Source organism: Salmo trutta, chromosome 25 (assembly GCF_901001165.1).
Source record: "Salmo trutta chromosome 25, fSalTru1.1, whole genome shotgun sequence".
Classification (NCBI taxonomy): domain Eukaryota; kingdom Metazoa; phylum Chordata; class Actinopteri; order Salmoniformes; family Salmonidae; genus Salmo; species Salmo trutta.
Genome location: NC_042981.1, coordinates 12,488,673 through 12,513,808, shown reverse-complemented (window position 1 = coordinate 12,513,808; position 25,136 = coordinate 12,488,673). Strand labels below are relative to the sequence as shown.

At 44.6% G+C, this 25,136-nt stretch overlaps 1 protein-coding gene and 1 long non-coding RNA gene across 2 annotated transcripts in view; both read right to left on the bottom strand.

Annotated features, from left to right (window-relative positions):
- The window catches only part of LOC115162034 (spectrin beta chain, erythrocytic-like), a 78,129-nt gene extending 64,439 nt beyond the window's left edge, over positions 1–13,690 (bottom strand). The window contains 1 exon segment of the mRNA XM_029712952.1: positions 13,462–13,690. The gene's annotated coding sequence lies outside the window, so the exon portion shown is untranslated.
- Positions 13,691–22,156: 8,466 nt separating this feature from the next.
- Positions 22,157–23,490, bottom strand: LOC115162709 (uncharacterized). Its single transcript, XR_003869622.1, has 4 exons — positions 23,423–23,490; positions 23,035–23,237; positions 22,590–22,668; positions 22,157–22,313 (listed from the first exon to the last, which is right to left on the bottom strand). It is a non-coding gene; the product is annotated as an uncharacterized LOC115162709 (long non-coding RNA).
- Positions 23,491–25,136: the final 1,646 nt, after the last annotated feature.

The following is a 25,136-nucleotide window of genomic DNA, read 5'->3' as shown; positions in this document are numbered from 1 at the left end:
GAGGGAGAGGAGGAGGAGGAGTGGTGGAGGGAGATGAGGAGGAGGAGTGGTGGAGGGAGAGGAGGACGTGGAGGAGTGGTGGAGGGAGGAGAGGAGGAGGAGTGGTGGATGGAGAGGAGGAGTGGTGGAGGGAGAGATATGGAAGGATCAGTATGGACCTCACACACAGGCAGGATGTCAGGAAGAGGGAAACTGTAAGGTGATAATAATTAACAATGATTTTATATACATCTTTATTCAAAGCACCATTACCAATAAATGTTGAAAGGTAAATGAGCATGTCAAGATTGTAAAGTGCAGTAGTTGAAAGTGTTACTCAGATACACTGTCACAGAGAGCCTTGTGAAGTATTATAACTGACAACAACTTCAAACCAAAACATCACAACACCATTCATCCACGCAGACCTATGAGAAGCTGTTCTAAATGTACTATAAAAACAAATCTCAATGGAAAAAGTCCTGTAACATACAGTACCAGTCAAAAGTTGACATACCTACTCATTCAAGAGTTTTTCTTATTTTTACTATTTTCTACATTGTAGAATGATAGTGAAGACATCAACATTATGAAATAACACATTGAATCATGTAGTTACCAAAAAAAGTTAAACTAATCAAAATATATTTTATATTGAGATTCGTTTAAAGTAGCAACCCTTTCCCTTAATGGCAGCTTTGCACACTTGGCATTCTCTCAAACAGCTTCATGAGGTAGCCACCTGGAATGCATTTCAATTAACCGGTGTGCCTTGTTAAAAGTTCATTGCTGGAATTTCTTTACTTTTTAACCTGTTTAGGATAGGGGGCAGTATTTTCACGGGCGGAATAAAAAACGTACCCGATTTAATCTGGTTATTACTCCTGCCCAGAAACCTAGAATATGCATATAATTAGTAGATGTGGATAGAAAACACCCTAAAGTTTCTAAAACTGTTTGAATGGTGTCTGTGAGTATAACAGAACTCATATGGCAGGCCCAAAACCTGAGAAGATTCCATACAGGAAGTGCCCTCTCTGACCATTTCTTGTCCTTCTATAGCCTCTTTATGGAAATAGAGGATCTCTGCTGTAACGTGACATTTTTCTAAGGCTCCCATAGGCTCTCAGAAGGCGCCAGAACGGGGAATGATGACTCTGCAGTCCCTGGGCGAAAAACAGTAGGGCATTTGGAAAGTGGTCATTCTGAGAACAATGACACGGGCGTGCGCTATGTGAAGACTCATTTTCTATTTTCAGTCTTTGAACGAAAACAAGGTCTCCCGGTCGGAATATTATCGCTATTTTACTGAGAAAAAATCGCATAAAAATTGATTTTAAACAGCGTTTGACATGCTTCGAAGTACGGTAATGGAATATTTTGACATTTTTGTCACGATATGCGCCGGCGCGTCACCCTTTGGATAGTGTCTTGACCGCAAGAACAAAACGCAGCTATTTGGATATAACTATGCATTATTTGGAACCAAAGCAACATTGGGTGTTGAAGTAGAAGTCCTGGGAGTGCATTCTAATGAAGAACAGCAAAGGTAATCCAATTTTTCTTAAAGTAAATCTGAGTTGGTGAGTGCCAAACTTGGTGGGTGTCAAATAGCTAGCCATGATGGCCGGCTATCTACTCAGAATATTGCAAAATGTGCTTTCACCGAAAAGCTATTTTAAATCGGACACCGCGATTGCATAAAGGAGTTCTGTATCTATAATTCTTAACATAATTGTTATGCTTTTTGTGAACGTTTATCGTAGTAATTCAGTAAATTCACTGGACGTTTTCGGTGGGTATGCTAGTTCTGAACGTCACATGCTAATGTAAAAAGCTGTTTTTTGATATAAATATGAACTTGATTGAACAAAACATGCATGTATTGTATAACATAATGTCCTAGGAGTGTCATCTGATAAAGATCATCAAAGGTTAGTGCTGCATTTAGCTGTGGTTTTGGTTTTTGTGACATTATATGCTAGCTTGAAAAATGGGTGTGTGATTATTTCTGGCTGGGTACTCTCCTGACATAATCTAATGTTTGCTTTCGTTTGTAAAGCCTTTTTGAATCAGACAATGTGGTTAGATAAAGGAGAGTCTTGTCTTTAAAATGGGGTTAAAATAGTCATATGTTTGAAAAATTTTAGTTTTGGGATTTTTGAGGAGTTTGTAATTCGCGCCACGCTCTATCATTGGATATTGGCGAGGCGTTCGGCTAGCGGAAATCTAGATGTAAGAAGTTTTAATGCATTTGAGCCAATCCGTTGTGTTGTGACAAGGGTAGAGGTGGTATACAGAAGATAGCCCTATTTGGTAAAAGACCAAGTCATATTATGGCAAGAACATTTCAAACAAGCAACGAGAAATGACAGTCCATCATTACTTTAAGGCATGAAGGTCAGTCAATCCGGAAAATTTCAAGAACTTTTAAGTTTCTTCAAGTGCATTTGTAAAAATAAATAAATTCTTCACAGAGTTCTCAAGTAACAGAACATCTCAACATCAACTGTTCAGAGGAGAACAGTGTGAATTAGGCCTTCATGGTCGAATTACTGCAAAGAAACTACTACTAAAGGATACCAATAAGAAGAAGAGATTTTGCTTGGGCCAAAGAAGAACACGAGCAATGGACATTAGACGGTGGAAATCTGTCCTTTGAGTCCAAATTTGAGATTTTTGGTTCCAACTGACGTGTCTTTGTGAGACGCAAGAGTAGGAGAAACATATGATCTCCACATGTGTGATTCCCACCGTGAAGCATGGAGGAGGAGGATGGGTGGGGGTGCTTTGCTGGTGTGACACTGTCAGAGATTTACTTAGAACTCAAAGCATACTTAACCAGCATGGCTACCACAGCTTCTGCAGCTATACGCCATATCATCTGGTTTGCGCTTAGTGGGACTATAATTTGTTTTTCAACAGGACAATGAGCCAACACACCTCCAGGCTGTGTAAGGGCTATTTGACCAAGGAGAGTGATGGAGTGCTGCATCAGATGACCTGGTCTCCACAATCCCCCCGACCTCAACCAATGAGATGGTTGGGATGAGTTGGACTGCAGAATTAAGGAAAAGCAGCCAACAAGTGCTCAGCATATGTGGGAACTGTTGGATGAAAAGCATTCCTCATGAAGCTGGTTGAGAGAATGCCAAGAGTGTGCAAAGATGTCATCAAGGAAAAGTGTGGCTACTTCGAAGAATCTCAAATATAAAATATATTTTGATTTGTTTAACACTAGTTTGGTTCCTACTTGATTCCATATGTGTTATTTCATATTTTTGATGACTTCACTATTATTCTACAATGTAGAAAATAGTAAAAATAAAGAAAAACCCTTGAATGAGTACGTGTGTCCACATTTTTTTACTGGTACTATACATCCTAGGAACGTATACCATTTAGGTTTTAAAACCCTTCCTGCTAATAGTCCCCTCTACTCCCTCATCCCTCCCCAGGCTCCAGTTTTAGCATGACATATCCCCCAACTGTCACAGTGGAGTGTTTGTGTCTCTGCCATGAATGTTGTGTGTGTGTGTGGTGTGTGTGTGTGTGTGTGTGTGTGTGTGTGTGTGTGTGTGTGTGTGTGTGTGTGTGTGTGTGTGTGAGTGAGTGCCTGTGTGTGTGTGTGTGTGTGTGTGTGTGTGTGTGCGTGAGTGAGTGACTGTGTGTGTGTGTGTGTGTGTGGTGTATGTGTGCGTGTGTGGAATGGCGGGTGAAGGTTAACCCACTAAGATAGCTCTATTTTGGTGCAGCATGCCTATTTATCACCCCTCTCCCCCCTCTCTGTCTCTACTGGGGAACATGATGAATGATAGGCTAAAACCCAAACCACTCTCGCTGGACCTGTCGAATACATGCCCAGGTCTCCCTCCACCTCCTCTCTGTATCAGTCCCGTGTAGGGTGATGTTATCAGACATGACACTGGCTCCACCCACTGACCACAGCACCGAGGATCTCCTTATCATCTAACACACAACCTGAGCTAGCTCCCACAGAGCAGGCATGTCCTTACGCTATGTGACGTCACAGACACACACTCACAGCCACTAGACTAGGCCTAACTGGATATGATATCCAGAACGTCAATTTCTTCTGGGACAAACTGACAAGTCTTCATGGCATGGAGCGTGGAGCGCGGAGCGTGGAGCACGGAGCGTGGAGCGTGGAGCGCTTACGTGGAGCGTGGAGCGCTTAGCGTGGAGCGTGGAGTGCTTAGCGTGGAGCGTGGATGAGCGCTTAGCGTGGAGCGTGGAGCGTGGAGCATGGAGCGCTTAGCGTGGAGCGTGGAGCGCGGAGCGTGGAGCATGACATGCTCTAAGAATCTTAGTGGTGACTAATATCAATGCAGACGCCGACTAACTGACAGGCTGAATCCATGGGCCCACATTCCTCTCTAGACAACCACAGCTACAGTAGTGTAGGGTCATTAAACAGGACACATATTTCTGACCTTTTATTTGTTATTATTTTATTTTACCTTCATTTAACTAGGCAAGTCAGAACAAATTCTTATTTACAATGAGGGCCTACCCCGGCCCAACCCTAACCCCGACGACGCTGGGCCAATTCCGCGCCGTCCTATGGGACTCCCAATCACGGCCAGTTGTCATACAGCCTGGAATTAAACCAGGGTCTGTAGTGACGCCTCTAGCACTGAGATGCAGTAGACCGTCCTAGTGGATGTGAGTGTCTGTCTACCTTGTGCTGCTCTTCACATCTGATTCAGCAGTGATGTCTTCATTCAGCATTCAACTCAAACCTTGCCAAGGAATACCAAGATACACAGACGTAAATCTGAATACATTTAACAAAAATATCATACCTCCCTTTGTATGAAATATACTGCTCAAAAAATTAAAGGGAACACTTAAACAACACATCCTAGATCTGAATGAAAGAAATAATCTTATTAAATACTTTTTTCTTTACATAGTTGAATGTGCTGACAACAAAATCCACACAAAAATAATCAATGGAAATCCAATTTATCAACCCATGGAGGTCTGGATTTGGAGTCACACTCAAAATTAAAGTGGAAAACCACACTACAGGCTGATCCAACTTTGATGTAATGTCCTTAAAACAAGTCAAAATGAGGCTCAGTAGTGTGTGTGGCCTCCACGTGCCTGTATGACCTCCCTACAACGCCTGGGCATGCTCCTGATGAGGTGGCGGATGGTCTCCTGAGGGATCTCCTCCCAGACCTGGACTAAAGCATCCGCCAACTCCTGGACAGTCTGTGGTGCAACGTGGCGTTGGTGGATGGAGCGAGACATGATTGTCCCAGATGTGCTCAATTGGATTCAGGTCTGGGGAACGGGCGGGCCAGTCCATAGCATCAATGCCTTCCTCTTGCAGGAACTGCTGACACACTCCAGCCACATGAGGTCTAGCATTGTCTTGCATTAGGAGGAACCCAGGACCAACCGCACCAGCATATGATCTCACAAGGGGTCTGAGGATCTCATCTCGGGTACCTAATTGTACCTCTGGCGAGCACATGGAGGGCTGTGCGGCCCCACCAAAGAAATGCCACCCCACACCATGACTGACCCACCACCAAACCGGTCATGCTGGAGGATGTTGCAGGCAGCAGAACATTCTCCACAGCGTCTCCAGACTCTGTCACGTCTGTCACGTGCTCAGTGTGAACCTGCTTTCATCTGTGAAGAGCACAGGGTGCCCGAGTGGCGAATTTGCAATCTTGGTGTTCTCTGGCAAATGCCAAACGTCCTGCACGGTGTTGCAGCACAACCCCCACCTGTGTACGGGTTGTAAGCACAACCCCCCACCTGTGGACGTCGGGCCCTCATACCACCCTCATGGAGTCTGTTTCTGACCGTTTGAGCAGACACATGCACATTTGTGGCCTGCTGGAGGTCATTTTGCAGGGCTCTGGCAGTGCTTCTCCTGCTCCTCCTTGCACAAAGGCGGAGGGGTAGCGGTCCTGCTGCTGGGTTGTTGCCCTCCTACGGCCTCCTCCACGTCTCTTGATGTACTGGCCTGTCTCCTGGTAGCGCCTCCATGCTCTGGACACTACGCTGACAGACACAGCAAACCTTCTTGCCACAGCTCGCATTGATGTGCCATCCTGGATGAGCTGCACTACCTGAGCCACTGTGTGGGTTGTAGACTCCGTCTCATGCTACCACTAGAGTGAAAGCACCGCCAGCATTCAAAAGTGACCAAAACATCTGCCAGGAAGCATAGGAATTGAGAAGTGGTCTGTGGTCCCCACCTGCAGAACCACTCCTTTATTGGGGGTGTCTTGCTAATTGCCTATAATTTCCACCTGTTGTCTATTCCATTTGCACAACAGCATGTGAAATGTATTGTCAATCAGTGTTGCTTCCTAAGTGGACAGTTTGATTTCACAGAAGTGTGATTGACTTGGAGTTACATTGTGTGTTTAAGTGTTCCCTTTATTTTTTTGAGCAGTGTATAAAGGCCAACACAAAAGGTAATATATCTCTAGGTAAACACAAAACAACTGAGCAGAGGAACCATGGCAAACTATCTGAGAACACAGCCAGCCGATGTTCCATCTGTAACTATTCCTTAAAACACCTGTCAGTGTTTCTGTCAGTGTCACCCTCAGACAAATGGGTGTGCAATCCTGATGAGGCGCTTTCATCAAAACACAAAACACCTCAACAACGAGCCAAAGAGCCTCTAACAATGTCTGAACAGAATGTTCTAGATAATGCCACAGACAGACAGAGGTTATAATGTCTACATAACTATATCTGCTGCAATGAAAATGATATTATTTCCCGGAGTAAACACAGTAATTGTCTAGGAAGGAGGAGGAGTGGTTGTATTTTCTGAGGGGTATGGAAAGTGGAGAGGGAGAAATGAGAGATGGCAGATGGGTGTGGTTAGGAAGACTCACGACCCACACGGTTGTGTGTAAGTGTAACGGCAACAGCTGAAGTGAGGTCTGCGACATCTTGGCATGGTGTAAATCTGGTAGAGACCAACACATTGGACCATGTTCCCCAGACACAAATTAATCCTAGTCCTGGACTAAAAGGCATGAGAATTCACATAGGCTCAACCTGTGTCAGGGAAACTGCCACATAGCTAGTAAAGAAAAAGCCATATCAAAGAGAGGGATAAAAAAACAGACAGGACAGACCATTATGTAGCTTTTAAAGGCTTCCTCCCCTAAACTCAGGGGATAGTCTGAGATCTAAGAGCACATTCCTAATTTGATAGACTGTCAATATCTATAGATTGTCCTCTTAATGCCGACTGAACTACCCCACAAACTGGACCTACCCCACAACTGGACCTACCCCACAACTGGACCTACCAGACAACTGTACCTACTGTACCCCACAACTGGACCTACCCCACAACTGGACCTACTGTACCCCAACAACTGGACCTACCCCACAACTGGACCTACCCCACAACTGGACCTACCCCACAACTGGACCTACCCCACAACTGGACCTACTGTACCCCACAACTGGACCTACCCCACAACTGTACCTACTGTACCCCACAACTGGACCTACCCCACAACTGGACCTACTGTACCCCACAACTGGACCTACTGTACCACACAACTGGACCTACTGTACCCTACAACTGTACCTACTGTACCCCACAACTGGACCTACTGTACCACACAACTGGACCTACCACACAACTGTACCTACTGTACCACACAACTGGACCTACTGTACCACACAAACTGTACCTACTGTACCACACAAAACTGTACCTACTGTACCCCACAACTGGGACCTACCCCACAACCTGGACCTACTGTACCCCACAACTGGACCTACTGTACCACACAACTGGACCTACTGTACCCCACAACTGGACCTACCACACAACTGTACCTACTGTACCACACAACTGGACCTACTGTACCACACAACTGTACCTACTGTACCACACCAACTGGGACATACTGTACCACACAACTGGACCTACTGTACCCTACAACTGGACCTACTGTACCCCACAACTGGAACCTACTGTACCCCACAACTGGACCTACCACACAACTGTATCTACTGTACCCCACAACTGGACCTACTGTACCATACAACTGGGACCCTACTGTACCACACAACTGTACCCCACAACTGGACCTACTGTACCCCACAAACTGGACCTACTGTACCACACAACTGGACCTACTGTACCACACCAACTGTACCTACTGTACCACACAACTGGATCTACTGTACCACACAACTGGACCTACTGTACCCCACAACTGTACCTACTGTACCCCACAACTTGGACCTACCACACAACTGGACCTACTATACCCACCACAACTGGACCTACTGTACCACACAACTGGACCTACTGTACCACACAACTGTACCCCACAACTGTACCTACTGTACCCCACAACTGGGACCTACTGTACCCCCACAACTGTACCCTACTGTACCCCACAACTGGACCTACCACACAACTGTATCTACTGTACCCCACAACTGGACCTACTGTACCCACACCACTGGACCTACTGTACCACACAACTGGACCTACTGTACCACACAACTGTACCCCCACAACTGGACCTACTGTACCCCCCAACTGGACCTACTGTACCACCACAAATGGACCTACTGTACCACACAAACTGGACCTACTGTACCCCACAACTGGACCTACTGTACCCCACAACTGGACCTACTGGACCACACAATGGACCTACTGTACCACACAAACTGGACCCTACTGTACCCCACTGGACTACCCCACAACTGGACCTACCACACAACTGGACCTACTGTACCACACAACTGGACCTACCCCACAAACTGGACCTACTGTACCACACAACTAGACCTACTGTACCACACAACTGGACCTACTGGACCACACAACTGGACCCTACTGGACCACACAACTGGACCTACTGTACCACACAACTGGACCTACTGGACCACACAACTGGACCTACTGGACCACACAACTGGACCTACTGTACCACACAACTGGACCTACTATAAACACAACTGGACCTACCACACAAACAGAGACAACAGTACCACTGTATACTTACAGTACATATATATAATTTACACTACTACAAGTCAGTGAAATCTATGAACAGAAAGACGAAGTGGCATGGTATTTTCTGATAGAACAGAATGTATCGTCCTTCTTTTCAAACATCTCAAATAATCTACAGATGATCTATGACAGACCGTTGGGAAAGGGGGCTGGTCCAAAAATCACCCCCATTCCCCAAAGTTTTTGGGACCAAGTTTGTATGTCAATCTCAACAAACAGAAAATACATCCCTCGCTATTTAGTAGTGAAGGCTTGGTTTGACAATATCCGAATGTCATTAAACTTCTGAGTGTTTTGTAACAGATGTCTCTTCCTTTAATCGAATGGCGGTTGCGTAGTTTGAATGCTGGAATTACTGTATATTAGAGTGGAGCGGGTCAGCAGGTAGCCCACAGGAGACTATTGAAGGAGCTAATCAGATTCAAACATTGTGACTAGATGTGTTTATGCCACACATAAAAAGTAATACATTTTAAAACTTAAATGAGAAATATTTAGGCTATATTGAAGCGTTAGGTTCTAGGTCGAGGAATGGCCGCTCTGATCAGAAAGGAGGCAGAATGTGTGTTAAGCTTTCCTGAATAACTGGGCTGCTGGGGGCATAGGCCCATGTGGCCACACTACATAGGACAACTTGGAGAATGATGATCAACAACAGACGCGCATCAGTATCAGAAGCAAAACTACAGCCAGACTGGCCTGCTACTGTGCCTTTCTGTAATCTGTCCAGAGTACACCCACAACTAATCCAAATGGAATGAATGGAATTAAACTCTCAAATAACAGGGCTTTTGTGTCATTATTCAGATGACATTTTCATTGCAGTTTACTCATTTGTACTAACTTGAAAACAATAATGCAATATTTAATTGGATTGTGGTGTTGTAAACTAGTCTAGGTAGGTTGTCCCTAAACAAAATCAATAGGGAAGTTTTTTGAGCTGCATGTCTTCACTGTTTCTTTCATGCGTAATGACGCACCTGGCCTCTCCACTGCCTGTCAGATATTCCTCTATCTTGTGGATTTATATTGAACATGGTGAACATTTTGAATGACTCTATGTATGGTATGATTGCTAGTTAACCTATTGCAGGACTGGACAAACGATCACTGACCACTATTGTCAATATGGATAGAGGGCAGGATAGACAGTTGACTGGTAGACTATATTGACCTGTTGTATAGTAAGCAGGCGGAAAAGCGTAGTGCATAAGGGAAGTAGCAAAACACATTGATGGGGGAGGAGCATGCAATCAGATGAGGAAATGTGGCTATATGGAGACATTATATACAGTACCAGTCAAAGTTTGGACACACCTGCTCATTCAAGGGTTTTTCTTAATTTTTATATTTTTCTACATTGTTAGAATAATTGGGAAGACATCAAAACTATGAAAATAGCACATATGGAATCATGTAGTACCCCCAAAAAGTGTGAAACAAATCAAAATATATTTTATATTTGAAATTCTTCAAGTAGCCACCCTTGCCTTGATGACCGCCTTTGTACACTCTTGGCATTCTCTCAACCAGCTTCATGAGGTAGTCACCTGGAATGCATTTCAATAACAGATGTGCCTTGTTAAAAGTACATTTGTGGAATTTCTTTCCTTCTTAATGTGTTGAGCCAATCAGTTGAGTTGTGACAAGGTAGAGGTGGTATACAGAAGATAGCCCTATTTGGTAAAATACCAAGTCCATCTTATGGCAAAGAACAGGTCAAATAAGCAAAGAGAAATGACAGGTCCATCATTACTTTAAGACATGAAGGTCAGTCAAGTCTGGAAATATCAAGAACTTTGAACGTTTCTTCAAGTGCAGTCGCAAAAACCATCAAGCGCTAAGATTGAAACTGGCTCTCATGAGAACCGCCACAGGAAAGACCCAGAGTACCTCTGCGCACCGGATACGTTCATTAGTTACCAGCCTCAGAACTTGCAGCCCAAATAAATGCTTTACAGAGTTCAAGTAACAGACACATCTCAACATCAACTGTTCAGAGGAGACTGTGTGAATCAGGCCTTCATTGTCGATTTGCTGCAAAGAAACCACTACAAAGGACACCAATAAGAAGAGAGATTTGCTTGGGCCAAGAACACGAGCAATGGACATTAGACTGGAGAAATCTGTCCTTTGGTCTGATGAGTCCAAATTTTAGATTTTTGGTTCCAACTGCCGTGTCTTTGTGAGACGCAGAGTAGGGGAACATATGCTCTCCAACCATGTGTGGTTCCCAACGTGAAGCATGGAGGAGGAGGTGTGATGATGTGGGGGTGCTTGGCTGGTGACATTATCATGATTAATTTCAAATTCAAACCACATTAACCAGCATGGCTACCACAGCATTCTGCAGGGATACACCATCCTATCTGGTTTGCGCTTAGTGGGACTATCATTTGTTTTTCAACAGGACAATGACCTAACACACCTCCAGGCTGTGTAAGGACTATTTGACCAAGAAGGAGAGTGATGGAGGGCTGCATCAGATGACCTGGCCTCCATAATCCCTCGACCTCAGCCCAATTGAGATGCTTTGGGATGAGAAGAACCGCAGAGTGAAGGAAAAACATCCAACAAGTGCTCAGCATATGTGGGAACTCCTTCAAGACTATTGAAAAAGCATTCCAGGTGAAGCTGATCGAGAGAATACCAAGGGTGTGCAAAGCTTTCATCACGGCACAGGGTTGCTACTTTGAAGAATCATAAATATAAAATATATTTTGATTTGTTTAACACTTTTTGTTTACTACATGATTCCATATATGTTATTTCCTATTGTTGATGTCTTCACTATTATCCCCCCCCCCACACACACACACACACACACACACTCACAATGTGTAGCCTAACTACATTGGTAATCCTAAACCTGGTTGGAGCGCCCATAATGGATGAGTTTGATCTTGGTAGAGGTTATAGGAAAGCGGAAAGGGAGAAAGGGGATCGATAGTAAACTATTCCTGGAGTGTGTTTACAGTAAGTTTGCGTCCTAAATGGCACCCTATGTCCTATAGTGCAAAGTCTTATGGTCAAAATTTGTGCACTTAATAAGGAATAGGGTGCAATTTGGGACACTCCTAGACTGCTGGAAAGGCTCCATGGCATACTCACATTTTCTCGTTTTAAGGGAACTCGGGTAAGCTGTTCACCTAATTTCACTATTATTCGAACCAAAGGCTGTCACACCACACAACTGTTTTTCATTCACTGATTTTAGGAAGCTGTAGTGACACTGCTTTGTGTTTGTTTGGCAGAGAGAGAGAGAGAGAGAGAGAGAGAGAGAGAGAGAGAGAGAGAGAGAGAGAGAGGAGGGACAGTGAAAGGGTGAGGAGAGAGAAGGGAGGTAAGAGAGAAGTAAGGGAGAGAGAGAGAGACAGAGGAGAGGGAGATGGAGAGATGGAGGAGAGGGATTGAGTGCCCTGGACCTTCCCTATTAGGTTAACTTGATATGAAAGTTTTGTTGCCCCAATATTGTTCTCCCCACTCATGAGAGTGCAGAATGTAAGCAATAGGATGATATAACAGTGCCATCCTCCTAGTGGAGAGAGGAGAACAACATGCCCAGTCTGTCTGCATTTTGCTGCAACCAAATTACATTATTCTATTCTATTATTTAGGCTATGTACCAAGGACACAGCTTTGAAGTGCCTTCCCTGTAGCTCAGTTGGTAGAGCACAGGAAAAAAAATACAAAAATGTAGGAAATGAAATGTATGCATTCACTACTGTAAGTCGCTCTGGATAAGAGCGTCTGCCTAAATGACTAAAATGTAAAAAATGTTGAATTGGAGAGCGCTCTCTGTTGCCTCATGTTAAATTAAGTACCAACGGGGGTTGATGAAGAGGATTAAATAGTAAAGTATATCCTCCTGCCAGCAGACACCAACTTTAAGATAATATTGTATTAATATCTCTCTCGATAACACTACAGAGAATGATCTGCGAGCGACGCGACCAAAGTCTGCATCGAGACCGTTTGAGTGCGCTCCCCATAGCGCGCACACTCAAAGTTCACCTTACTCCCACCTAACTAACGAGTAGCCTAGCCTACCGAATGAAGGTCTTTCAAGGAAGGCCTTTCAAAGTTAGAAGTGATACTAATATACGCTTGTGTCAGAATAATTAACAAGAAATACAAGGTTAGGTAAGCTACAACAGTTTATCCATCGCGGTATTTGAATGGAAATGAATGTCCTTCAACACGTTTTGCATTGAGGAACAACAGGTGGTAAACAAAATTAGCCACTGGTGTCTACTTTTAGAAACTATTCTCACTAATATTCCACCGCTATGTCAATAAATATATTTAAAAACGCAGATACTCACTAACATATGTAACTATATTTCCCATAATTTGTTTTAAAGAATGGAGACATTTCACCAGTGTGAATTTGCATGAAACTGTTCCCTATCCAACAAACTCACCTATGCTTGATATAATCCTTCAGGAAAATATACACCTTTTATTTCCCTCGAATTAAAACCCCATTAATACTCCATGGAATCACTAGACGGGTCCTGGTCACGGCAGTGGACTCCTGGATGGAACGCTCGTGGAGAGCCGGAGCGGCAAGGTGGGGAAGGGGGTTGTAAAGCTTGCGGCCCGCGCACCACAGCACGCTCATTCTTCATTCCCGTCAGCCAGCGTTTGACCCACCCCATGTTTTAAAATAAAGTAGACGCGTCTAGTACATAATCTCTGTGCGCAGGGGCCCGACATTCCTGTCGTGAGCTGGTGACTTTAAATGGCAGCTATAGACACATTCAGTGTGGTGGGGTGCGCCCCCCTCCCCTCCTCTCACATTTCATTAGGAGGCACACCGTTGCAAAACATTTTTCAACGCAAAAGGAAAATGAGCGTTTCTTATTGGACAAGTTCAGGTAGCCCCTCCCTGTTTCAGTCTTTTTTCTTTCGTTTTGTGCCAAATGTATACACCCTATAGCTGCCTGTCGCTCAGATCTAATCAGAACACACCAACACCCGGGCCGCCGCCCCCTTCAGAAATGTCACCCTGCTCCCTGTGAGTCCTCATTCAGACACTACAGTGTTCCACTCCGGTATACAGCAGACCTACAGACACTCCATTATGTAATGATTCATTGATTGTGGTCAGATGTAAAACATTGTTGACTATACAAATAAACATGAGAGCTGTAACAATCAACTTCAATAAGAACATACTGTGAGTAAGTTACAACATCATGGATATGTGTACAGTTGAAGTCAGAAGTTTACATACACTTAGGTGGAGTCATTAAAACTTCCTTTTCAACCACTCCACAAATTTCTTGTTAACTAACTATAGTTTTGGCAAGTCGGTTAGGACATCTACATTGTGCATGTAATTTTTCCAACAATTGTTTACAGGACAAATTATTTCACGTATAATTCACTGTATCACAATTCCAGTTGGTCAGAAGTTTACATACACTAAATGAACTGTGCCTTTAAACAGCTTGGAAAATTCCAGAAAATGATGTCATGGCTTAGAAGCTTCTGATAGGCTAATTGACACTATTGAGTCAATTGGAGGTGGCCTACCTTCAAACTCAGTGTCTCTTTGCTTGACATCATAGGAAAATCAAAAGAAATCAGCCAAGACCTCAGAAAAAAACTGTTGACCTCCACAAGTCTGGTTCATCCTTGGGAGCAATTTTCAAATGGCCTGAAGGTACCACGTTCATCTGTTACAAACAATAGTACACACGTATAAACACCCATGGGACCATGCAGCCGTCATACCGCTCAGGAAGGAGACGCATTCTGTCTCTAGAGATGAACGTACTTTGGTGCGAAAAGTGCAAATCAATCCCAGAACAACAGCAAGGACTGTGTGAAGATGCTGGAGGAAACAGGTACAAAGTATGTATATCCACAGTAAAACGAGTCCTATATCGACATAACCTGAAAGGCCACTCAGCAAGGAAGAAGCCACTGCTCCAAAACCGCCATAAAAAAAGCCAGACTACAGTTTGCAACTGCACATGGGGACGAAGATCGTACTTTTTGGAGAAATGTTCTCTGGTCTGATGAAACAAAAATAGAACTGTTTGGCCATCATTATGTTTGGAGAAAAAGGGGAAGCTTGGCAAGCCGAAGAACACCATCCAACCGTGAAGCACGGGGGTGGCAGCATCATGTTGTGGGGGTGCTTTGCTGCAGGAGGGGCTGGTGTACTTCACAAAATAGATGGCATCATGAGGGAGGAAAATTATGTGCATATATTGAAGCAACATCTCAAGACATCAGTCAGGAAGTTAAAGCTTGGTCGCAATGGGTCTTCCAAATGGACAAGGACCCAAGCATACTTCCAAATTTGTGACAAAATGGCTTAAGGACAACAAAACAAGGTATTGGAGTGGCCCATCACAAGCCCTGACCCTCAATCCTATAGAAAAATGTGTGGGCAGAACTGAAAAAGCGTGTGAGAGCAATGAGGCCTACAACCTGACTCAGTAACACCAGCTCTGGCAGGAGGAATGGGCCAAATTCTCCCAACTTCACCCAACTTATTGTGGGAAGCTTGTGGAAGGCTACCCGAAACGTTTAACCCAAGTTCAACAAACTTAAAAGGCAATGCTACCAAATACTAATTGAGTGTATGTAAACTTCTGACTCACTGGAATGTGATGAAAGAAATTAAAGCTTGAAATAAATCATTTCTCAATTATTATTCTGACATTTCACATTCTTAAAATAAATTGGTGATCCTAACTGACCTAAAACAGGAGAGGTTTTTACCGGATTAATGTCAGGAATTGTGAAAAACTGAGTTTAAATGTATTGGCTAAGGTGTATGTAAATGTCTGACTTCAACTGTATGTTTAATCCTTAAGAGACTAAGCGGGTGGGGTGGGGGATCGATGGGGGTGGGCGGTGGTGGGGGGGGGTAACATATGGAATTGTTTTAAGATGGTCCTACCAGGATCATTTAGCTATTTAATTGTAATTTAGGACAACCTTCCTAATATTGAGTTGCAACCCCCCTTTAAGTTGGTGGATGTCCCTTGGGTGGTGGACCATTCTTGATACACATGGGAAACTGTAGAGCGTTAAAAACCCAGCAGAGTTGCAGTTCTTGACACAAATTGGTCAGCCTGGCACTTACAACCATACCCCATTAAAATGCACTTACCACCATACCCCGTTAAAGGCGCTTACTACCATACCCGTTAAAAGGCGCTTACAACCATACCCCGATCAAAGGCACTTACCACCATACCCCGTTCAAAGGCACTTACTACCATACCCGATCAAAGGCACTTACTACCATACCCCGATCAAAGGCACTACCACCATACCCTGTTCAAAGGCACTTACTACCATACCCGATCAAGGCACTTACCACCATACCCCGATCAAAGGCACTTACTACCATACCCGTTCAAAGGCACTTACCACCATACCCTGTTCAAAGGCACTTACTACCATACCCCGTTCAAAGGCACTTACTACCATACCCCGTTCAAAGGCACTTACTACCATACCCCGTTCAAAGGCACTTACCACCATACCCGTTCAAAGGCACTTACTACCATACCCCGTACAAAGGCACTCACCACATAACCTGTTTTAATGTACTTACTACCATATCCCGTTCAAAGACACTTACCCATACCCCGTTCAAAGGCACTTACTACCATACCCCGTTCAAAGGCACGTATAACCATACCCCGTTCAAAGGCACTTACTACCATACCCCGTTTTAAGGCACTTACTACCATACCCCGTTCAAAGGCACTTACCACCATACCCCGTTCAAAGGCACTTACCACCATACCCCGTTTTAAGGCACTTACTACCATACCCCGTTCAAAGGCACTTACCACCATACCCCGTTTTAAGGCACTTATTACCATACCCCGTTTTAAGGCACTTACCACCATACCCCGTTCAAAGGCACTTACTACCATACCCTGTTCAAAGGCACTTACTACCATACCCCATTTTAAGGCACTTACTACCATACCCCATTTTAAGGCACTTACTACCATACCCCGTTCAAAGGCACTTACCACCATACCCCGTTCAAAGGCACTTACCACCATACCCCGTTCAAAGGCACTTACCACCATACCCCGTTCAAAGGCACTTACCACCATACCCCGATCAAAGGCACTTACTACCATACCCCGTTCAAAGGCACTTATAACCATACCCTGTTCAAAGGCACTTACTACCATACCCCTATCAAAGGCACTTACCTCCATACCCTGTTCAAAGGCACTTACTACCATACCCCGTTCAAAGGCACTTACTACCATACCCTGATCAAAGGCACTTACTACCATACCCTGTTCAAAGGCACTTACTACTACCATACCCGTTCAAACACTTACTACCATACCCCGTTCAAAGGCACTTACTACCATACCCCGATCAAAGGCACTTACTACCATACCCCGTTCAAAGGCACTTACTACCATACCCCGTTCAAAGGCACTTACCACCATACCCCGTTCAAAGGCACTTACCACCATACCCCGATCAAAGGCACTTACCACCATACCCCGTTCAAAGGCACTTACTACCATACCCCGTTTTAAGGCACTTACCACCATACCCCGTTTTAAGGCACTTACTACCATACCCTGTTCAAAGGCACTTAATCTTTTGCCTTTCCCATTCACCCTCTCAATGGCACACATAGCATAATTAGTCTGATTCTCTGTAATAACGCTATGTGAATAATTATTTTATTTTGTAAACTGGTTTCTGGCATCAAACAACACAACAACGTTTTCAGCCACCTCCTTGTCTGAAGGACAAGTGGATACACAGGTTAGTGTCAAGCCCTGCATGTTTTGTTTTTTTAAGTCTCATGGAATGTAGGCCTACATTTTTATTTTTATTATCAATATTTTATTTAACCTTTATTTTAACAGTTAAGAACAAATTCTTATTTACAATAACGGTCTACCCAGACGACGCTGGGCCAATTGTACATTGAACACCACACATTTCTGCTACTGTAGGCTAAACGATTGAACAGCAATTTTCATGTTAAAATGTTATGGGATGAATTTTCTCCATTGTTTTTATGGTAGGCCACTCTGGTAGGCCTACATTATGATCAAATAGCCACAGTAGCCTACTTTACCACTGTTAAAACTGTAACTTAAAGCTGGTACAGCCTCAATGTTCACAGTAAAAACGCGCTAGGCCTCCTGAATGGCTCAGTGGCCTAAGGCATCGCAGTGCTAGCTGTGCCACTAGAGATTCTGGGTTCGAGTTCAGGAGACCCATGGGCGGCGCAGAATTGGCCCAGCGTCGTCTGGGTTAGGGGAGGGTTTGGCCGGCAGGGATGTCCTTGTCCTATCGCGCACTAGCGTCTCCTGTGGCAGGCCGGCGTAGTGCTTGCCTGGTGCACGGTGCTTCCTCTGACACATTGGTGCGGCTGGCTTCCGGGTTAAGTGGGCATTGTGTCAAGAAGCAGTGCGGCTTGGTTGGGTTGTGTTTCGGGGGACGCACGGCTCTTGACCTTCGCCTCTCCCAAGTCCATACAGGAATTGCAGCGATGAGACAAGACTGTAATTACCAATTGGATACCACGGAATTGGGGAGAAAAAGTGATAAAAGTAAAAAATATATATTTAAAAAATTACAAAAATAAAACATGTGCCGGAGGTTTCACAGAATTTTCACAATGTTCAACTTCACGCTCAGCAGACCGTACATTTGCTCAGTGACATATTTTTTGTTAAAGCAACATTGGCTATAGTTCTACTCAGGAGCAGGATCACATTCCTTTTACATTTAATATCATAATATTTACATAGCCAAACCAATACCGGAAGGAAGAAGCGACAAGCTTTGAGTATGTACAGACATTTAAATAATGTCAAGTTTATACAGGAAAATAACATATGCTCTTTGCATTTCTTTAGGATTCAAATATAATGTTATTAAAATAAAGAACATAATAAAAACATAAATATTTATACATATTGACATGGTGGTATACATTCATGTCACATAAAGGCACTTACAAAAGTATGGATCAAAATAAAACTCAGTACAAATAGGTTATCGGTTAGCTAGGCTACTTCATTCTTCTCAGCAAAAAAGAAACGTCCCTCACTGTCAGCTGCGTTTATTTTCAGCAAACTTAACATGTGTAAATATTTGTATGAACATAACAAGATACATCAACTGAGACATAAACAGAACAAGTTCCACAGACATGTGACTAACAGGAATAGAATAATGTGTCCCTGAACAAAGGTGGGGTCAAAATCAAAAGTAACAGTCAGTATCTGGTGTGGCCACCAGCTGCATTAGGTACTGCAGTGCATCTCCTCCTCATGGACTGCCCCAGATTTGCCAGTTCTTGCTGTGAGATGTTACCCCACTCTTCCACCAAGGCACCTGCAAGTTCCCAGACATTTCTGGGGGAATGGCCCTAGCCCTCACCCTCCGATCCCAGACGTGCTCAATGGATTGAGATCCGGGCTCTTCGCTGGCCATGGGCAGAACACTGACATTCCTGTCTTGCAGGAATCACTCACAGAACAAGCAGTATGGCTGGTGGCATTGTCCATGCTGGAGGGTCATGTCAGGATGAGCCTGCAGGAAGGGTACCACAATGAGGGAGGAGGAGTCTTCCCTGTAACGCACAGCGTTGAGATATGCCTGCAATAACAACAATCTCAGTCCGATGATTGCTGTGACAACACTACCCCAGACCATGATGGACCCTCCACCTCCAAATCGATCACGCTCCAGAGTACAGGCCCTCGGTGTAATGCTCATTCCTCCGACGATAACATGAATCTGACCATTCGACCACCTCTGGTGAGACAAAACCACGGACTCATCAGTGAAGAGCACTTTTTGTCAGTCCTGTCTGGTCGTAGCGATGGTGGGTTAGTGCCCATAGGCGATATTGTTGCCGGTGATTGTCTACAAGCCCTCAGTCCCAGCCTCGTCTCTCAGCCTATTGCGGACACGTCTGAGCATTGATGGAGGGATGTGCGTTCCTGGTGTAACTCGGTGCAGTTGTTGTTGCCTCCTGTACCTGTGATGTTCGAATATACCGATCCTGTGCGGTGTTGTTACACGTGGTCTGCACACTGCGAGGATAATCAGCTGTCCGTTCTGTCTCCCGTAGCGCTGTCTTAGGTGTCTCACAATACGGACATTGGAATTTATTGCCCTGGCCACATCTGCAGTCCTCATGCCTCCTTGCAGCATGCCTAAGGCACGTTCACGCAGATGAGCAGAGCCCTGGGCATCTTTATTTTGGTGTTTTCAGAGTCAGTAGAAAGGCCTCTTTAGTGTCATAAGTTTTCATAACTGTGACCTTAATTGCCTACCGTCTGTAAGCTGTTAGTGTCTTAACGACCATTCCACAGGTGCATGTTCATTAATTGTTTATGGTTCATTGAACAAGCATGGGAAACAGAGTTTAAACCCTTTACAATGAAGATCTGGGAAGTTATTTGGATTTTTTTGAATTATCTTTGAAAGACAGGGTCCTGAAAAAGGGACGTTTCTTTTTTTGCTGAGTTAATATCCTTTCTATCAGTTCCTTCTTATTTGGTTCCCCTGGGGACCATCTTACTGTGACACTGCAGTACTACAACTACAGAAAAATAATGTCCTGAACAGTCAACAAAACACATAATATGGCTTTTTAAAGGTTGGGTAGGGAGTTTGGTAAAGTGTGCTGTGCCTTGGGACGTTAACACAGGATGCTGGAGACAACAGTTATGTCACTAAGTGATCATTATAAAAGTGGTTAGTTCTTAGGCTGGGAGGACAGTGAAATGGGAGACAAATGATCACTTTGTATCATAAATCAGTAATTAGGGAAGTAGTACAACTGAGGCTTACAGATAGATTAAATATAGCAATGGGCAATAGGAGACTAATGATCATTTTGCATTTGATATAAATCAGTGTTATTATGAAAAATATGTGGAATTGTAAACCTTTAGGGCATAGTGTTACTCTGGTCAGACGTTGCAGTGACACAGTAAGATGTATTGGATGGGTCAAATATAGGAGCCACACCCTCAACCCTCCCTGACAGCCAGTCTAGACCACTCAAACTTTGGCAATATACTTAAAATATTGGTATAAGCATACATATTAAACACAGGTCTTCAATTAACCATTTTAAACACAAAACACACAGTTATGTTTCGATATAAAAAAGCTGCATGATACTTAGTATCACAAAATCAATGTCATCAGTGCTTTTCATAAGAATACAATCAAGTAAATAAATTGCAATTACAATAGAGACAGGTCCCATATCAGATTCAGGACGTATGTCTAAGTGCTCACTGCTACGTGTGTGTGACCATTAACCTGGGGGCGTGTTCTTTACGACGAAATCTGTGTTCTAATTGGACAGCTGATCTGGGTCGTGTTCATTGGGACACATGGTAGCAACATGTTTTGCAACGGAAAAAGAAAATGTGCATTTCTTATTGGAAAAGTCCAGGTAGTCCCTCCTTGTTTCAGTCTGTTTTCTTCCTTTGGTGCCTAATGAACATGACCCTGACCCTGCTGTCAGTCCACAAGAGAAAAGGGAGTCGAGCTCAGCCAGGACGGACGCCTGTCTCCTAGCCACTGATGCCCAACAGTCTCTGAGGAATGGATGGAGTGCCCAGGTCCACCTGAAACAGAGGACAAAAAGTGAGCCAAGGAAGGGATGGAAAAGAGAGGGGGAGGAAGAAACTAAAAGAGAGAGGAAGAGAGATTCCACATGGAGATGAGGAATCATTAGGCATATCAGCATCTAAAGTACTTTTAAGAACTTTCTGACATCTGTTGATGTAAAACTGGATTGATGAATCAGTATGAGGAATTGATTGATTGATTGATTTTAAGAACTTTCTGACATCTGTTGATGTAAAACGTGTGGCTCAGTTGGTAGAGCATGGTGTTGCAATGCCAGGTTGTGGGTTCAATTCCCACGGGGGGGGACCAGTATGAAAAAAAAAAACTGAAAAAAAAAACATATGAAATGTATGCATTCACAACTGTAAGTTGCTCTGGACAGAGTGTCTGCTAAATGACAAAACATGTAAATGAATCATATTGATTGATTGACTGAGCTTTTTCAGACCACTTTACATTGTCATAGTAACCTGATTCCTATCTCACCTGCAGCAGGTAGATGACCCTGACGACCTCTTGGACGTGGCGTGTGATTGGCTGAAGGACCCAGGCGCTAGGCAACATCTCCCCTCGGACAGGCCTCTACACTGGGCCGAGGGAGAGACTCCTCGAAGACTGACTGCATGGCCAGCACACACAGCTCATCCTAGGAGAGAGAGAGAAGGGCACTGATTAGTAGTCAGTCCTCTTGCTGTAGACAAGGCTAGGAAAAGCTCCTGGCCCAGCTATAGGACAGTAAGAATCCATTGTATCATTGCCCTGAAATGAGGAGGTCTTCTGTCCCCCTCATTCCAGTTGAACATTCAAATAAATCTTGGTAAGAAGGAGCAGGTAAGTTTAAACTTTGAACTGGTAAGTTGAAACTTGGAATTCAGCTGCAGGTCCAGTAAGTGACTGACCCCTGAACTCTGACCCTACTGACCTGTTGTGACTGGGTGCTGATGCAGCAGAAGTCTCTGGGCGGTTTGAGGTGGCAGCTGACAGGTCTGTCAGCAGGTAGACTGATGAGGAGAGACACATGGAAAAGCATGAGGAAAAATTACAATCTGAATTTCAGTTTACTTCCTGAAAGTAATTGACTGAAGTGAAATTTACATTTTACATTTTAGTAGATGCTCTTGTACTGGCCCCCTGTGGGAATCGAACCCACAACCCTGGCGTTGCACACACCATGCTGGCGTTGCAAACACCATGCTCTACCAACTGAGCCACAGTTGCATACAGAAAAGGAATTGACTCATAGCGATAGATAGATGGTGCATTTGCCATAAAGCGTGTTTTAGCATGGGCAGCACCATTGAAGGCTTTCACCATTTTTAAGTAGTGAATTAACTCCAATTCTGCTATAGTCCAGGCAGCAGACTAACCCAACTGAGTGCTGTCATCTAGTGATCGTGTCCAGGCGGACCGGACAGCCTCATGGTACAGGTGGGTCTTGGAGTGGTCTCGGACCATGCTCCACAGGCTGGCCAGGGGCCTCTCCAGCTCCAACGCCCCAAGGAAACAGTGCACAGAAGGGTTGGAGGAGGGCTTGTAGAAGGCCTGGACACCTCGCTCCACACCCTGGTACCTGATAGAGAGAGAGAGGACAGGAAGGTTGCAAATACACAATCTGTAATATAAACCCAGTGGGAAAAGCCGGTTGAAATCACATCATTACAACAAGTTTTGTCTGCTGGGAGTGTAGCTAGTTATAACATGGTTTACTATTGGTTAACCTGAATGTAATAAAGGAGAACCATGATGCAAACTCACCTCCAACCAGCTGCTAGCTTTCCCCATCACCAGGTTCCCCATTTCACCAGCAGCAGCTAAGCGCACCTGGGGCACAGATAGAACATGTTTCTTATTTTAGCAAACGTGCAACAACGAACAAGTACATAGTCCAGGTAAATTGGAAATTGTGTATTTTTGCTGTCTTGTGTTATTCTATAAAGTTTAATGTAATTGTACCTCAGTCATAGCTCGACCAAGCAGACAGGAAGTGAAGTCCTGATAGGCTTTCGATATGGACGAGGCGGAGCCAAGGGAGGCGGTGCGCTGTCGTAGGTTCGTAGGAAGAGGATCGGTGAGGATGACATTCAGAGGGTTCAACCCTGACACACCAGGCTCCAGACGTACAATCTAGACAAGGCATAATAGAAAGAGACATACACATGTTTTAATAGGTATTAAAAACAAAGTATGAAAAAAAGAAGGAACCCGCACACTGCTCTTGATAGTCTTGAAGAAGGCCGTGAGGTGGATATGTAAAGCTCTGACGAAAGCCGTGAGGTCGATACGTAAAGCTCTGACAAAGGCTGTGAGGTCGATACGTAAAGCTCTGACGAAGGCCCGTGAGGCCTTTACGTAAAGCATCTGACGAAGGCTCGTGAGGCCTTTACGTAAAGCTCTGACGAAGGCCGTGAGGTCGATACTTAAAGCTCTGACGAAGGCCGTGAGGTCGATACGTAAAGCTCTGACAAAGGCTGTGAGGTCGATACGTAAAGCTCTGACGAAGGCCGTGAGGCCTTTACGTAAAGCTCTGACGAAGGCCGTGAGGCCTATACGTAAAGCTCTGACGAAGGCCGTGAGGCCTATACGTAAAGCTCTGACGAAGGCCGTGAGGTCGATACGTAACGCTCTGACGAAAGCCGTGAGGCCGATACATAAAGCTCTGACGAAAGCCATGAGGCCTATACGTAAAGCTCTGACGAAAGCCGTGAGGTCGATACGTAAAGCTCTGACGAAGGCCGTGAGGCCGATACATAAAGCTCTGACGAAAGCCGTGAGGTCGATACATAAAGCTCTGACGAAAGCCGTGAGGTCGATACGTAAAGCTCTGACGAAAGCCGTGAGGTCGATACGTAAAGCTCTGACGAAGGCCGTGAGGTCGATACGTAAAGCACTGACGAAAGCCGTGAGGTCGATACGTAAAGCTCTGACGAAAGCAGTGAGGTCGATACGTAAAGCTCTGACGAAAGCCGTGAGGTCGATACGTCAAGCTCTGACGAAAGCCGTGAGGTCGATACGTAAAGCTCTGACGAAAGCCGTGAGGTCGATACGTAAAGCTCTGACGAAAGCCGTGAGGTCGATACGTAAAGCTCTGACGAAAGCCGTGAGGTCGATACGTAAAGCTCTGACGAAAGCCGTGAGGTCGATACGTAAAGCTCTGACGAAGGCCGTGAGGTCGATACGTAAAGCTCTGACGAAAGCCGTGAGGTCGATACGTAAAGCTCTGACGAAGGCCGTGAGATCGATAAGTAAAGCTCTGACGAAGGCCATAAGGTCGATATGAAAAGCTCTGACAAAGCTGTGAGGTCGATACGTGAAGCTCTGACGAAGGCTGTGAGGTGGATATGTAAAGCTCTGACGAAGGCCGTGAGGCCGATATGTAAAGCTCTGACGAAGGCCGTGAGGTCGATACGTAAAGCTCTGACGAAGGCCGTGAGGTCGATATGTAAAGCTCTGACGAAGACCGTGAGGTCGA